This window comes from Sciurus vulgaris (genome assembly GCF_902686455.1).
Source record: "Sciurus vulgaris genome assembly, chromosome: 1".
Taxonomy (NCBI): Eukaryota; Metazoa; Chordata; class Mammalia; order Rodentia; family Sciuridae; genus Sciurus; species Sciurus vulgaris.
Genome location: NC_136461.1, coordinates 194,574,356 through 194,588,347, shown reverse-complemented (window position 1 = coordinate 194,588,347; position 13,992 = coordinate 194,574,356). Strand labels below are relative to the sequence as shown.

Sequence of the window (13,992 nt, the reverse complement as noted above, 5' to 3'; positions counted from 1 at the left end):
CACTCAATACTTAGGATAAACATAGATCTAACCACCACACTTATCAAGATACAGAGCATTTGAATCGCCCTAGAAATCTCCTCAATTCCCATCCATAAGTTATTATTTTCATGTAAAAATTGTGTTAGGGTTAATGTCCATTGACTTCCGTAAGATTAGGTGAGTACTTGATCTCATCTTTTGGAATTCAAGACTTTTCTATGATCGGGATCATGACTCAGGCAAAACATTTTGGAAATACCCAGAGGAGAAATTTGTGAAGTTGTCACAAATGAAGTCTGGTTAATCTAGAAAAGATAAGACTTTAACAGAATAAAGACTTTCATCCTTCAGTGTGATCATACATTTTCCATCTCTAATACCATCGGTTCTTAAACATGATGACTAAATTACTTTGTTGTCACTCAAAAACGACTGCACTTGTAAAAGACAGATGGGAAGTTCTGTTTATTCATGTTTTCTCAAAACTCCCTTCACCACTATTGAAATGGGTAGATTTCATGACCCTGCTGTTTCTTTACACTCCTCAGGATTCTGTTAATCAGTATTAGTAAGCCCTGACGAAAAATCAGACAGGTCACAAGGACTGCACAAAAGGTGTAACATGAATAAATGCAAAGTCTGGTTCACATGCTACCATATAATAGGGATTTTATTCTTTTGTAATTTTTTAATAGAACATAATTTTTATTTGCTACAATTACTGATATTAATAATGACACCTGACAGTTGAATTATAGTTGGCTTCTCTTTCACATCCACTGCTGTTTACACCTGTGGGATAAGCAGATGAGACAAGGGAGATGGTGTGGCAATCAGAATGTTCCATGCTGGCACATTCACTTGTTATTTATGTAGCTTTGGGAAGATGGTAACATTCTGTGTCTGTTTCCTCCTGTGTCAAATGAGAGTGAAGATGCTACTTTCTCAGCATTAAGCAAGCTCATGTGCACAGAGTGCTTAGTGCAATGGGTGGTGAGGCCAGACTCACCTCACTTTCTTGCTCGGCAGGCAAGTTCTATTTCTGTTGAACTGTGCACCTTATCTCAAATAACATTAAAACATATTTGGAAAACAGAAGCTGTTTGAAATTTTCGTAGCATTCTGAAAAGATGACTCTAAACTCTACACCAGGAGCTTGCCTTAATGATTAAAAAAGTCCCTTGCCAAACCTTCCGATTGTTTTCTTCCTTTCTCAGAGTGTGTTTGGACTTTCGGCTGGGGACTGGTTCCCAGCCATCATTCTCTGAGTTGATACTAAACAAACTTGAATGGACAGCTCAGTCTCCCTGGGTGGTAGCACTTACTAACACTTTCTTCAACTTCCTAAAGAACACACCATTATAAGACCAGTTTTTCTCCATATAGTGCCTCAAATTTCTACCTTGCTATATAGTGGAAAATATAATTTTAGACACAAGAATTGCAGATCATGTTTGGCAAAAGCTTTCTTTTTCACTGCACTGACCTCTGAAATATCAGGGCTCCTTTCTCTAGGGGCATCTTGATACCTCAAGGCTAGGTCTTCTTTATTGCTGATGGTAATCATTACAAAGTATGGTGTTTGCATCTTTTTGGATGTTTCTCTTCTTGGATTTTGTCCCACCAGTCCAGTGTTATCATCTGGGTTCAATAATTGAGGAAAAGGGAGAGTGGCCTTTTGCAATTATCCTGTTGGATTCCGGGCACTAATGGAGTCACCTTCAGCTGGAACCTCAAGATTTCCTCCCTCACGGCTGCCAAGCATCTTTGGATAAGATTTCCCTGGGTAAGTTGCATTTTCCTAACTCTTTACACATCTTGCTTTTCTTTATCTTTTCATTTGATTGGAGTCCATTTTAAAGTTTAAATAATAAACTCCCTTCCCCCATTGTTCCTGCTCACAGGACGCATCCTCTCACCTGCTTCCTGATGCTGCACCGTGGTAAACGTAGCTCTGAGCCACCGCCACTCTCTGTGGGCATCAGGCAGACAGATAGAGGTAACAAGGACCTCTTCTTTGTTACCTAATTGACCTCTGTCCCACTACTTTCTCTTGCAGTTTAGTTAGTCCTGTAAAAAAAAAAAAATCCCAGAATCTGTGATAGATACATTGCTATAACTTTTATGAAATAATCAGGTAGCCAAATGAAAGGGATTGGGTCAATGTGTGGAGTAATCTTTTTTTTTTTTTTTTTCTTTAAAGAGCTGTAAGAGCTGGTAAATGCAAGATTTTTATTAGAACTTGCCAAAGCAAACTCTAGGGGACATTAAAGTTAGGCAGGATTTTTATTGTATGACAGCCATCTTTTATCTATCTGATTTCATATATTAAATAGTAACCTGTGGAGTCATGTTCTTTTACGTGATTTTTTTTCTCCTTCGGAAAAATAAAATTTCCTTCTCTTTGGTTTCAATATCTGGATTCATTTGGGGTTCAGTCATTACAAAACCAAGAGAATCAATAGCTAATTCCATAGAAGAATTTAGTGTCTCTGATAACTTCTGAGAACAGCCTCACAGGTTGTAATATACTGATGTACTTTAATAGCTTTCAAATGGTGTAGTTGCTCTGGAAACAAAAGATTGCCAGTGCTATTATTAAAGTCACAGGCAATTGGCAGGTTTCTCTGCTGGAGAACAAATGATAAAACATGAGTTAATAATAAAGCAATATCAGTGACATGCAAAGGACCCCAACCCATGTCTCAGCATGTATCTGGAAATCTTCAGTCTTTAAATAGTTGTTGAGTTTATGCTGCTCTGACTTCTCCATTTGCTGATGTTCATAGAGAGGAAGGACCTATGCCTTAAGTGCATATTATAATTTGACTGTCAACACTTATTTTTCTTTCATTTATCCATCTCCCCTTATACCATGCAATGCTCATATCTATTAATTTGTAAAATGAGGAAATCCCCTTGCATATATTTTGATGTTCAAACAGGGATCCTTTTGAGAGTTAAAAGGGGCATTATTAATACTTGTTTCCTAGCAATAGGTGTCAGCTGGGACTATGTTGGCAAAACATGACAACAGTCACTTGTGTTAGTCATCACAGTTTTTCATCACCGAAACCAGAACACCTAACAGAAACAACTTAGAAGAGGAAAAGTTTATTTTGGACTTGTGATTTCAGATGTTTAGTCCTCAATTGGTCAATTCCTTTGCTCTGGCCTGAGATAAGGCAGAACATTATGACAGAGGGTATAAGAGAGCAAAACTGCTCAGTTTATGCTAGCTGGGAAGCAGATAGACAGGGAGGAAGAGGCCAGGGACAGATACAGACTAAGGCAATGCTCCCAGTGAACCCTGCTTCCTCCAGTCATGCCTTCCCTGCCTATAATTATCACCACCAGTCCATTCAAATTATTAATCCATCAAATAGAGTAATCCACTGATGAGGTTACAACTCTCATAGATCAATTTTTTCACTTCTGAACAATGCTAAATTGCCTAACACAAGAGCTTTTGGGACAATTTTAGATCCAAACTATAATATCATTTATTTATTTATTTATTTATTTTATAATGTATTTTTTTTATTGTAAACAAATGGGATACATGTTGTTTCTCTGTTTGTACATGGCGTAAAGGCATACCCTTTGTGTAATCATAAATTTACATAATGTTGTTTGATTCATTGGTTATTTTTTCCCTTCCCCCCACCCCTCCCACCCCTCTTTTCCCTCTATACAGTCCTTCCTTCCTCCATACTTGCCCCCCCTCCCTATCCCTAACTCTAACCCTAACACTAAACCTTCCCTCCCCCCATTATGTGTCATCATCCACTTATTAGTGATATCATTCGTCCTTTGGCTTTTTGAGATTGGCTTATCTCACTTAGCACGATATTCTCCAATTTCATCCATTTGCCTGCAAATGTCATAATTTTATCATTCTTTATGGCTGAGTAATATTCCATTGTATATATATACCACAGTTTCTTTATCCATTCATCAATTGAAGGACATCTAGGTTGGTTCCACAGTCTGGCTATTGTGAATTGAGCAGCTATGAACATTGATGTGGCTGTATCTCTGCAGTATGCTGATTTTAAGTCCTTTGGGTATAGGCCAAGGAGTGGGATAGTTGGGTCAAATGGTGGTTCCATTCCAAGTTTTCTAAGGAATCTCCACACTGCTTTCCAGAGTGGCTGCACTAATTTGCAGCCCCACCACCAATGTATGAGTGTACCTTTCTCCCCACATCCTAGCCAACACCTGTTGTTGCTTTTATTCTTGATAATCACCATTCTAATTGGGGTGAGATGGAATCTTAGGGTGGTTTTGATTTGCATTTCTCTTATTACTAGAGATGTTGAACATTTTTCCATATGTTTGTTGATTGCTTGTAGATCTTCTTTTGTGAAGTGTCTATTCATTTCCTTAGCCCATTTGTCGACTGGATTATTTGTATTCTTGGTGTAGAGTTTTTTGAGTTCTTTATAGATTCTGGAGATTAGTGCTCTATCTGAAGTGTGATTGGCAAAGATATTCTCCCACTCTGTAGGCTCTTTCTTCGCATTGCTGATAGTTTCCTTTGCTGAGAGAAAGCTTTTTGAATCTATCCTAGTTATTGATTCTTGCTTTTATTTCTTGTGCTATGGGAGTCCTGTTAAGGAAGTCTGGTCCTAAGCCGACATGTTGAAGATCTGGACCTACTTTTTCTTCTATAATCTGCAGGGTCTCTGGTCTGATTCCGAGGTCCTTAATCCATTTTGAGTTTAGTGTCCTGCATGGTGAGAGATATGGGTTTAGTTTCATTCTGTTGCATATGGATTTCCAATTCTCCCAGCACCATTTGTTGAAGAGGCTATCTTTTCTCCATTGCATATTTTTGGCCCCTTTGTCTAGTATGAGAAAATTGTATTTATTTGGGTTTGTGTCCATGTCCTCTATTCTGTACCATTGATCTACCTTTATATTTTGGTACCAATACCATGCTGTTTTTGTTACTATTGCTTTGTAGTAGAGTTGAAGACACTATGAAAGCGTACTTAGAGGGAAATTTATTTCATGGAGCGCATTCAATAAAAGAAGTAAAGCTCAACAAATAAACGACCTAACACTACAGCTCAAAGCCCTAGAAAAAGAAGAACAGACCAGCACCAAAAGTCGTAGAAGACAGCAAATACTTAAACTCAGAGCTGAAATCAATGAAATTGAAACAAAAGAAACAATACAAAAAATTGACAAAATAAATAGTTGGTTCTTTGAAAAAAATAAACAAAATTGATAAACCTTTAGCCACACTAACAAAGAGAAGACGAGAGAAAACCCAAATCACTAAAATTCGGAATGAACAAGGAAATATCACAACAGACAGGATTAAAATACAAAACATAATTAGAAGCTATTTTGAAAATCTATACTCCAACAAAATAGAAAATTTCGAAGACATCAACACGTTTCTAGAGACATATGAATTGCCTAAACTGAACGAGGAGGTCATACACAATTTAGATAGACCAATTTCAAGTACTGAAATAGAAGAAGTCATCAAAGCCTACCAACAAAGAAAAGTCCGGGACCAGATGGGTTCTCAGCCGAGTTCTACAAAACCTTTAAAGAAGAGCTCATTCCAATACTTCTCAAAGTATTCCATAAAATAGAAGAGGAGGGAACCCTCCCAAACTCATTCTATGAAGCCAATATCACACTGATACCTAAACCAGACAGAGACTCATCAAGGAAAGAAAATTTCAGACCAATATCCTTAATGTTCATCATTTATTTTTAATTCATTTGTGATTCACTATCATTTATAATTCTAGTGCAAAACTTGTATCAGGTACCCAAACGCAATTTTGTATTATTGCTAGTGTACTGATGTGCAAATCCATGATTCATGATAGGTTTTGCCTCTGTTATGTGTTTCCTGTATTGACTTCTCAAGGTTTTCAGTCAGTGGACTAAAGTGGAAAGAAGTGTTTATGATCTTTAAAATGCCCTAAAGCATTAGGTTCATGACTTATCTGACCTATAAAGACTGAAGATTTGATAAGAAACTCTCTTCAGTAGAGACTCATGGGAAGACTCTGAGATGGAGCATTACATACAAAGCTTTATTACAGGGTATTCTTGGGTCCGCCACCTGTGGAAGAGTGAAAGGAGTAGGATCAGGTCAAGAAGCAGCTAATTGTGAGGCAAATGGGACTATGGACTCAGCTAATCCCATCAGGTGCTCTGGAAGTGCTCTAGAACTTGGATGGCCCTTCAGAGTTGAACTGAACTGAAGAAGAAGCCTGGGTCTTTGTAGGCCTGTACTAACTGGTCATTGGATGTGGACACCTACAAAAGAATCCTTCTGTCAGTGATGGTGATAGGGCAGCATTGCTTATTTTGGACCCACAGTCCGATCCTCCCAAGTGTCCTGTCTTGATGGAGATGAATTCAGGGCCAAGATGGAGCTACCAGATGAAGTGTGGAGTGAAGGATAATGCTGACTACTGCTCAGTGAGTCTGACAAGGCAGGGCTGATATCTCATTTCTGGTTATTTTCTTTCAAGGGAATATGAGACATAACCTGATCTATGTAATCCTGCCTCTGTTGCTGAATTTCTTGATTTGACTTCTGAAATCAATGCTTCCTGGAACCTCAGGCCAGGTGTGCTTTTCTCTCCCAGTTGTTATCATCTCAAGAAATCTCACAGGAAGCCTACCACCCACAATGTGTATTGATGGCAAAGTCAGTGCCCTTGATAATTGTCATAGCTGGTTTTATGTGTGTGTGTGTGTGTGTGTGTGTGTGTGTGTGTGTGTGTGTATGTTATTACTCTTTGAATTCTATCCATGAGAGCAATTCAAGCTTACTGATAATTTTGAAACTATATCCAACTGTTTAATGTAAAAACATGAATGTCAGCCATTGTCTCTTTTTCGTTGTAGTTTCCATTACTAACATAAAGTTTTGGTTATTTGGCATTCTATAAGATTCTGATGAGGAATTACTTGGCATTGCCCTTTGTCAAAGATATATCTTCCTTCTCCCCAGGGAAGGTGTCATTCTGACCCTGGGCTCTGAGTGAAAGATACCTTGAAAGGTGCAGGTCTCAGATTTTGACAGGTGACATTTCCTTGAGTGAATTAGATAAGGGATGTGTGATTTAGAGAAAAATGGAGGCCATTATTCTGATGTTTCTCTTACGTTCTGCCAAACATCTGGATATTCAGAGAACTGAGGAAATGAATTCTACCTTAATAACTCCCAGAAATCTGTCTTCAGCAGAATTTTTATGCGAGAGTTGAAATGAATCTAAATGACTTGACATGTAACCACTGGGATGATTGGGAAAGATGCTACAAGGTGAAGGACAATGTCCTTGAGAAAGTAAATTGTCAAAGCCTGAATTGCTTTCATGGATAGAATTTAAAAAGTAATAACATAATCACACACACACACACACACACAAATAAAACCAGCTATGACAATTATCAATGTCCTTGGAAAGTAAATTTTCAAAAAGTATAGATGATTGACGTCAAGTAGGCAAAGTTCCTGGATATTTATCTGCATTTTCAATATTTCCCTCAGTAGTTTGGCTTCAGGCAACTCTCATTGCATCCCTGCCTAGAGATGGAGGGAATATCAAGTTGGGAAGGGAAATATCTTATGGTTTTTTTTTTTGTTTTGTTTTGTTTTGTTTTGTTTTTCTCTGAGGAATTTGATACAGTGTCAGGCAAGTAAGAGACAATATATTTTCTTTGGTTTGATGACGAACATGCATGTGCATCCCAGGTTTTATTCCATCCCACCATAGCTATTGACTCTAATTTTCAAATGGAACATAAATGGAGAAGATGAAGAACCTCTGGGTGTTCAGGCATACAAATGTGTTATCTATGATCAAAATTGAAAAACTACTACAGATGGTAAACCCCTGTTAACACATACAAAATGTCCAAATATTGACTTGACAGTTTAGTGATTTTTATACTTTATGTCAGTTCACAATTTTAATAGTTTTTATCTTACAGTGTTTAAGCTCTCTAGCTTTCCATTGTACACCAAGAATTAGCACATGAGGAAGCTAACATATTCTTTCTGGTCTGTTCATTTCTGATTTCATACTTCTTGATTGTACAGGTAACTAGGGAGGTGGGTCCTCTGACCTCCTGCATTATCTGACCTCCTGCATTAAGAGATAAAGGACACTCAGAGGATGCATTAATAACTAAGAAACAAGTTAATTAAAACACAATTACACTGTAAAGAAAATCCATTAGCTTTGTTGAGACAATTTTGTATGTGGATGCAGTATAAATATGACCTATTCTTTGGAAAATCTAAGCTCTTGTGTTGGTTTTGCCAAAAGTGATCATTGACCTTTGTGCTATGACCTTGCTTCATACTATGACCTTGATTTCCAGGTCTGTTTCAGATTTTATCCTCCAGAGTCACTTAGACTTAAATCTAATAAAGTATCCTTAAGTGTGGATAAAGACCATACAATGAAACAAGAGTTTACTATTTTAGTAAGACATCAAAGAATATACATTTATTTTCAGAGATCTATCTTAACTATTTTGTTTCACAAAGAGAAGACATATGACACAGAAGCTGCTGGATGCTTGGAAGCAAAAAAGTGTTAGTGTCACTTAGGAACCAAAGTTGACTGTGAAGTTCACATTGGTTCTGTGGGAAACTTACACTGTAAATTCAAAAGCAATATAGGATGTATTATAGTTTGTCATGAAGGAAATTTCTGATGATCATAATGGTATTTAAAAAATAGAGGTTAAAATGGGAATTTATTTCTTTGTGTAGAAGAATCTCAACTCACACTAAGTTCATAGAAGAAAGAGCAGATGTCTGTATTTATCTCAAAATCAAGTCATTACTTAGAGAATTAGGCTGAGCCAGCAAGTGGGCATATGTCACGCAGGAAAGTTATTTAACAAAGAGAAAGAATAGGGGTTATGGACCAAGGATAGGTGACATTAGAAACAGGTTCAGATAGATTCAGAGATGCAACAAGAGATCATGATTAGGTGCAAAGAGATACACAGGATAAACTGAGTGGTGGGAATTTTTAAAAAGTGCCATGGTGAAAACCCTCAGGGGATTTTCCAAATTCATAAAAACACGAAATTCCTTCAGCCAGAAGTTTGGATGCTGGGATAAACACATGCACATAGGTACATGTGCACATTTCATCAATGAGTACTGAAGTGTATTTTAAAATATCTGATGATATTTGAGGTTTGAGAAGTGTGGAAATTGGTAAAGGACTCTATACTGATGTGCTCTGTAATGTCAGAAAATGTAAAAAGATTTGCACATGTTAGCATGAGGCATATTTCACTTTCTACTTCAGAATGTCCTCTGTGCTTTTCCATCATTCTTACACCCCCACGGCCACCAACTCTATTCCCTATAAATATTAGGTTTACATTTACTCTAAAATCAGGAACAAGATGAGGATATCCACTCTCACCACTTCTGTTCAACCTAGATCTCTGAACTCTCCCCAGGCAATCAGATAAGAGAAGGAAATGAAAGGGATACAAATTGGAAAAGAAGTCAAACTATCTCCGTTTGCTGATGCCATAATCCTATATCTAGAAGACCCCAAAAATTTCACCAGCAGATTTCTGGAGCTCATAAATGAGTTTAGCAAAGTAGTAGGATACAAAATCAATACTCATAAATCAATAGCTTTTCTCTACTCCAACAGTGATTCAGCTGAAAGAAAGCAGAACAATCACTCCCTCACAATAGCCTCAAAGAAAATAAAATACCTGGAAATTAGTCTAACCAAGGAGCTGAAAGATCTCTACTATGAAAACTGTAAAAGACTGAAGAAAGAAATTGAAGAGGACCCCAGAAGAATGGAAAGACCTCTCATGTTCTTGGAAAGGCCAAATTAATATAGTCAAAATGGCCATACTACCAAATGAGATATATAGCTTTAATGCAACCCCCATCAAAATACCAATGACATTCTTTAGAGAAATAGAAAAAAAAGTTCTAAAATAATTTGGAAGAATAAAAGACCAGAATAGCCAAAGCATTTCTGAACAAGAGAAGTGAAGCAGAAGGCATCATAATACTCATCTCAAATTATCCAGCAGAGTTATAGTGGCAAAAGCAGCATGTTATGACATCAAAGTAGACATGGAGATCAATTGAATAGAAGAGAAGACACAGAAACAAACCCAAATGTACATAGCAATCTGATACTTAAAAAGGTGCAGAAAATATATGATGGGGAAAAGAGTCTTTTAAATTAATGGTGCTGGAAAAACTGGATGTCTATATGTAGAAGAATGAATTTAGATTCCTATCTTTCACCCTGCACAAAAGTCAAATCAAAGTGGATCAATGACTTAAGAATTAGACCAGAAACATTGCGGCAGCTAGACAAAAATTCAGGATCAACACTCCATCATACAGGCGTAGGAACTGACTTCCTTGACAAGACATGTAAAGCTCAAGAAATAGAAGCAAGAATCAGTAAGTGGAATGTCATCAAATTAGAAAGCTTCTGCACCCCCAAGAAAATTATTAAGAGAGAGTGAAGAAAGCACCGGTGAAATGTGAGAAAATCTTTACCAGCTACTCCTCTGATAGGGGACTAATATTCAGAATATATTAAAAAAAAAAAAAAAAAAAAAACTCAAGAAACTGAATGCCAAAAACCAAAATCCAAAATTAAATAGCCCACTTAATAAATGGGCAAAAAGAACTAAACACAAACTTCCCAAAAGGAGAAACACAAATGGCCAAGAAGTATATGAAAGCATGTTCAGCATCTCTACAATTAGGGAAATGCAAATCAAACTACACTAAGATCTATTCTCACTCCAGGCAGAAAGGCAATTTTCAAGACTGTAAATGATAATAAATGGTGACAAGGATGTGGGGGAAAAGATACACTCTTGCATTGTTGGTGGGTCTGAAAATTTAGTATAACTACTCTGAAGAGCAGTGTGGAGATTCCTCAAAAACTAGGAATGAAACACCAAGTGACCAAGCTATCCCACTCCTCAGTGTTTATCCAGAAGATCTAAAATCAGCATACTATAACAATATAGCCACTTCAATGGGGATGGCAGCACAATTCACAATGACAAAATTAAGGAATCAAGCCAGATAGATGCCCATCAGTGGAGAAATGGATTCAGGAAATGCAGTGCATATACACAATGGAGTTTTGCTCAGCCATAAAGAAGAACAAAATAATGACATTTGCCAGTACATGGATGGAAATGGAGAAAATCATGCTAAGTGAAATAAGCCAGACTCAGAAAAATGCAATTGTTTTCTCTCATATATGGAAGCTAGAGCAAAACAAGGAAGAGAAGGCAGTGGGGAAGGGATCAGATATAATAAAGGTACAGGGAAGGTCAGTGGAGTCGATGTAGGAGAACGAGAGGGAGGAAGGAGAAAGGGGAAGGGGAAGACCAGTGAAGTGAATTTAACAACATCATGTCATATTCATATACAAAGATAGCAAGGGAGCCGGGCGCGGTGGCACACACCTGAAATCCCAGTGGTTCAGGAGGCTGAGGCAGGAGGATCTCGAATTCAAAAGCCAGTCTTAGCAACTTAGCAATGCACTTAGCAATTCAGTGAGACCCTGTCTCTAATTAAAAAAAAAAAATACACACACACACACACACACACATAAACAAAGGGCTGGGGCTGGGGATATGGCTCAGTCGTTAAGCACCTCTGTGTTCAATCCCCAATACCAAAAAACAACAACAACAAAAATACAAAGGAAATTTCACTTTTTTGTATATGTAGATGAAAGAAAATTTAATAGCATGGGGGAGGGAGAACAGGGGGAGAGGAGGAAAAAGAAGAAATGGGCTTGAAATCAAATTTCTTGTATGTACGATTTTGTCAAAATGAACACAATTACTACCTACAATTATGATAATCTAATAATAAAAGATCTAGGTTACAATGTTTTTATTCTCTGGTATATTCATGGTGTGCCACCACTATGATACCCAGCCTTGACTTCTTTCTCATAAAATTATAAAATAACATGAAGAATAATGCCTTAAAGAGACAGTGATTCAAACTCACAGTCTCGTGTGTATAGTGATTCTTTTCTTTGCTTAGAGTGGTCGTGACACTTAGGTTCAGATATCAAGAACTATCACACATACAAATTATGGTTGCCAAAATTTCTCATTTTGCATTGAATCTTCCTCCTCCAGCAATAGAATTGTGGAATTCACTCAGCACATGGTCTTCAACTAGAGACTACATATCCTTAGTCTTCGTTATAGGGCCATGGGAGTGAATATGTTCAAGCCAACTGGGATGTGAGCAGAGGTAACATGTGCAACTACCTGGTTAGGTCCTCAAAGACAAAACTCAGACTTCTTTCAGTACTCGTTCTGCTTGCTGGAACATGGGCACAGGGGGTGTCTGCTTGGACCATGTAAACAATGACCTGAGGCATCATGGAGAGGAGCGATGTGCTAGTTCTGGGATATTGTCTTTTGGACTTTGGCACAGAAAACAAACTTCTAAACCAGCCACTGCACTTGGGATATCTTTGATACACCAGATAACAATTTGAATTGAAATCAGGTTCTGAGTATTTATCTCATCGGGGTGATAGGCAATTCCATCAGAGAACACTGGAGCATCTGTCTTTCACCAGGGAGTTGGAAAAGTTTGATCGTTTTATTTAGTGTACCAGGGTTTTTTTCTCAACTGTAGGTCTGCCCTGGGATCTGCTAAGAATTCTATCGTACTCTTCCATCCCAGGTGGTCTCCTTAGGCTCAGCCAAACTTTTGTTTCCATGAAAGCCATTTCCAGAGAGTCTCCAGATGAATCATTCCTCTGAAGATCCTTCCTTTGTCTGGGGCTTTACCACTGCTTGTCAGACTGTTCCCCACCACACATGGCCTCCTAACTTCCGACTTCTTTCCTCTCTACTGGAGTCTCCTTCTCCTTTTTCTGCTCTTTAAATACTCTCCTTTCTTTCAACTACTAATCCACTGTTATAATGATTTCAAAGAGATTTTAGAAGAATATGTATTCTTATTTTCTTTGAGTAGCTTGTACTTTCACCATTGCAAATTTCATCAAAATGAGGAAACAATACAAGCCCATCTGCCTTTTTAGAATGATGGCAAAAGGTAAAAAATAAAATGAAAAAGAAACGGGAGGAAAAAAACTCAGTACAATGGATTATGTAAACATTTCAGATGGAGAGTTAACTGGTCGCTAATGAACCATCAAGGTATGTATGATACTAATAACATATATGCAGGCTTTAAATTGGGGTCTTGTTAAGTGGGTCTGATTTACTGCTGGAACTTTGGCTATGGAAAATATAGCATTCTTTGGAAAGACTGAACTGGGCCGAGGAGGTCACTACTTTGTTGATTTTACCTTCCATAGAGTATTGGTTGCAACAGTAGCAATGACTAGGGAGGGTGCTTAGGGGTGCTTGGATGACTCTATGTCCCATGAATATTCCTAGGCAGGAGTCAGTGACCTTGAATTCCTACCACTGCATTCTTGTGATATGATCTCTTCATTAAAGGAAGGTAATGTTAATAATTCATTATAACCAGTTGTTCAAATCTTGATACATACTGTTGATCATTCATTTTCCTAATGAATGAAGGAAAAAAGAAATTATACAGCTGGGGTCCAGCTCCAAAGGGAAGAGTAGGTATAATAAGGTGCCCCTGAGATTTAGAAAATCCAAGTCAGCATAACAATAAGAGGAGAAGGACAGAGACATAGGAAGGTAAAATGGGGATCAGTGTGTCACTGAGATATCGGTGAAGCCAAGAACTGTGATCAGTAAGGACCTGTAGTAGAAGTACTGAAAAGTCGTATTTTATTTCTGTATTGAAAGTTTGCTTCCTGGCTTATATCTTTCATTATTTGCTTTACCATTGTTCAGTATTCTAGCTTCAAGTATACTTTCTATATACATACCACATTGCATTGTTCAAGAAATGAATCTGAGGAAATTTACAGAAATAGAGCAATTACAACAAAATATGAATGTTTACAAATGAATCAT

At 37.6% G+C, this 13,992-nt stretch overlaps 1 long non-coding RNA gene across 1 annotated transcript; it reads left to right on the top strand.

Moving 5' to 3' along the window:
• Nucleotides 1-1,305: 1,305 nt before the first annotated feature.
• On the top strand, nt 1,306-7,912 carry LOC306663719. The gene is made up of 3 exons (XR_013764501.1): nt 1,306-1,768; nt 1,887-1,981; nt 5,879-7,912. It is a non-coding gene; the product is annotated as an uncharacterized lncRNA (long non-coding RNA).
• The last annotated feature ends 6,080 nt before the right edge of the window (nt 7,913-13,992 follow it).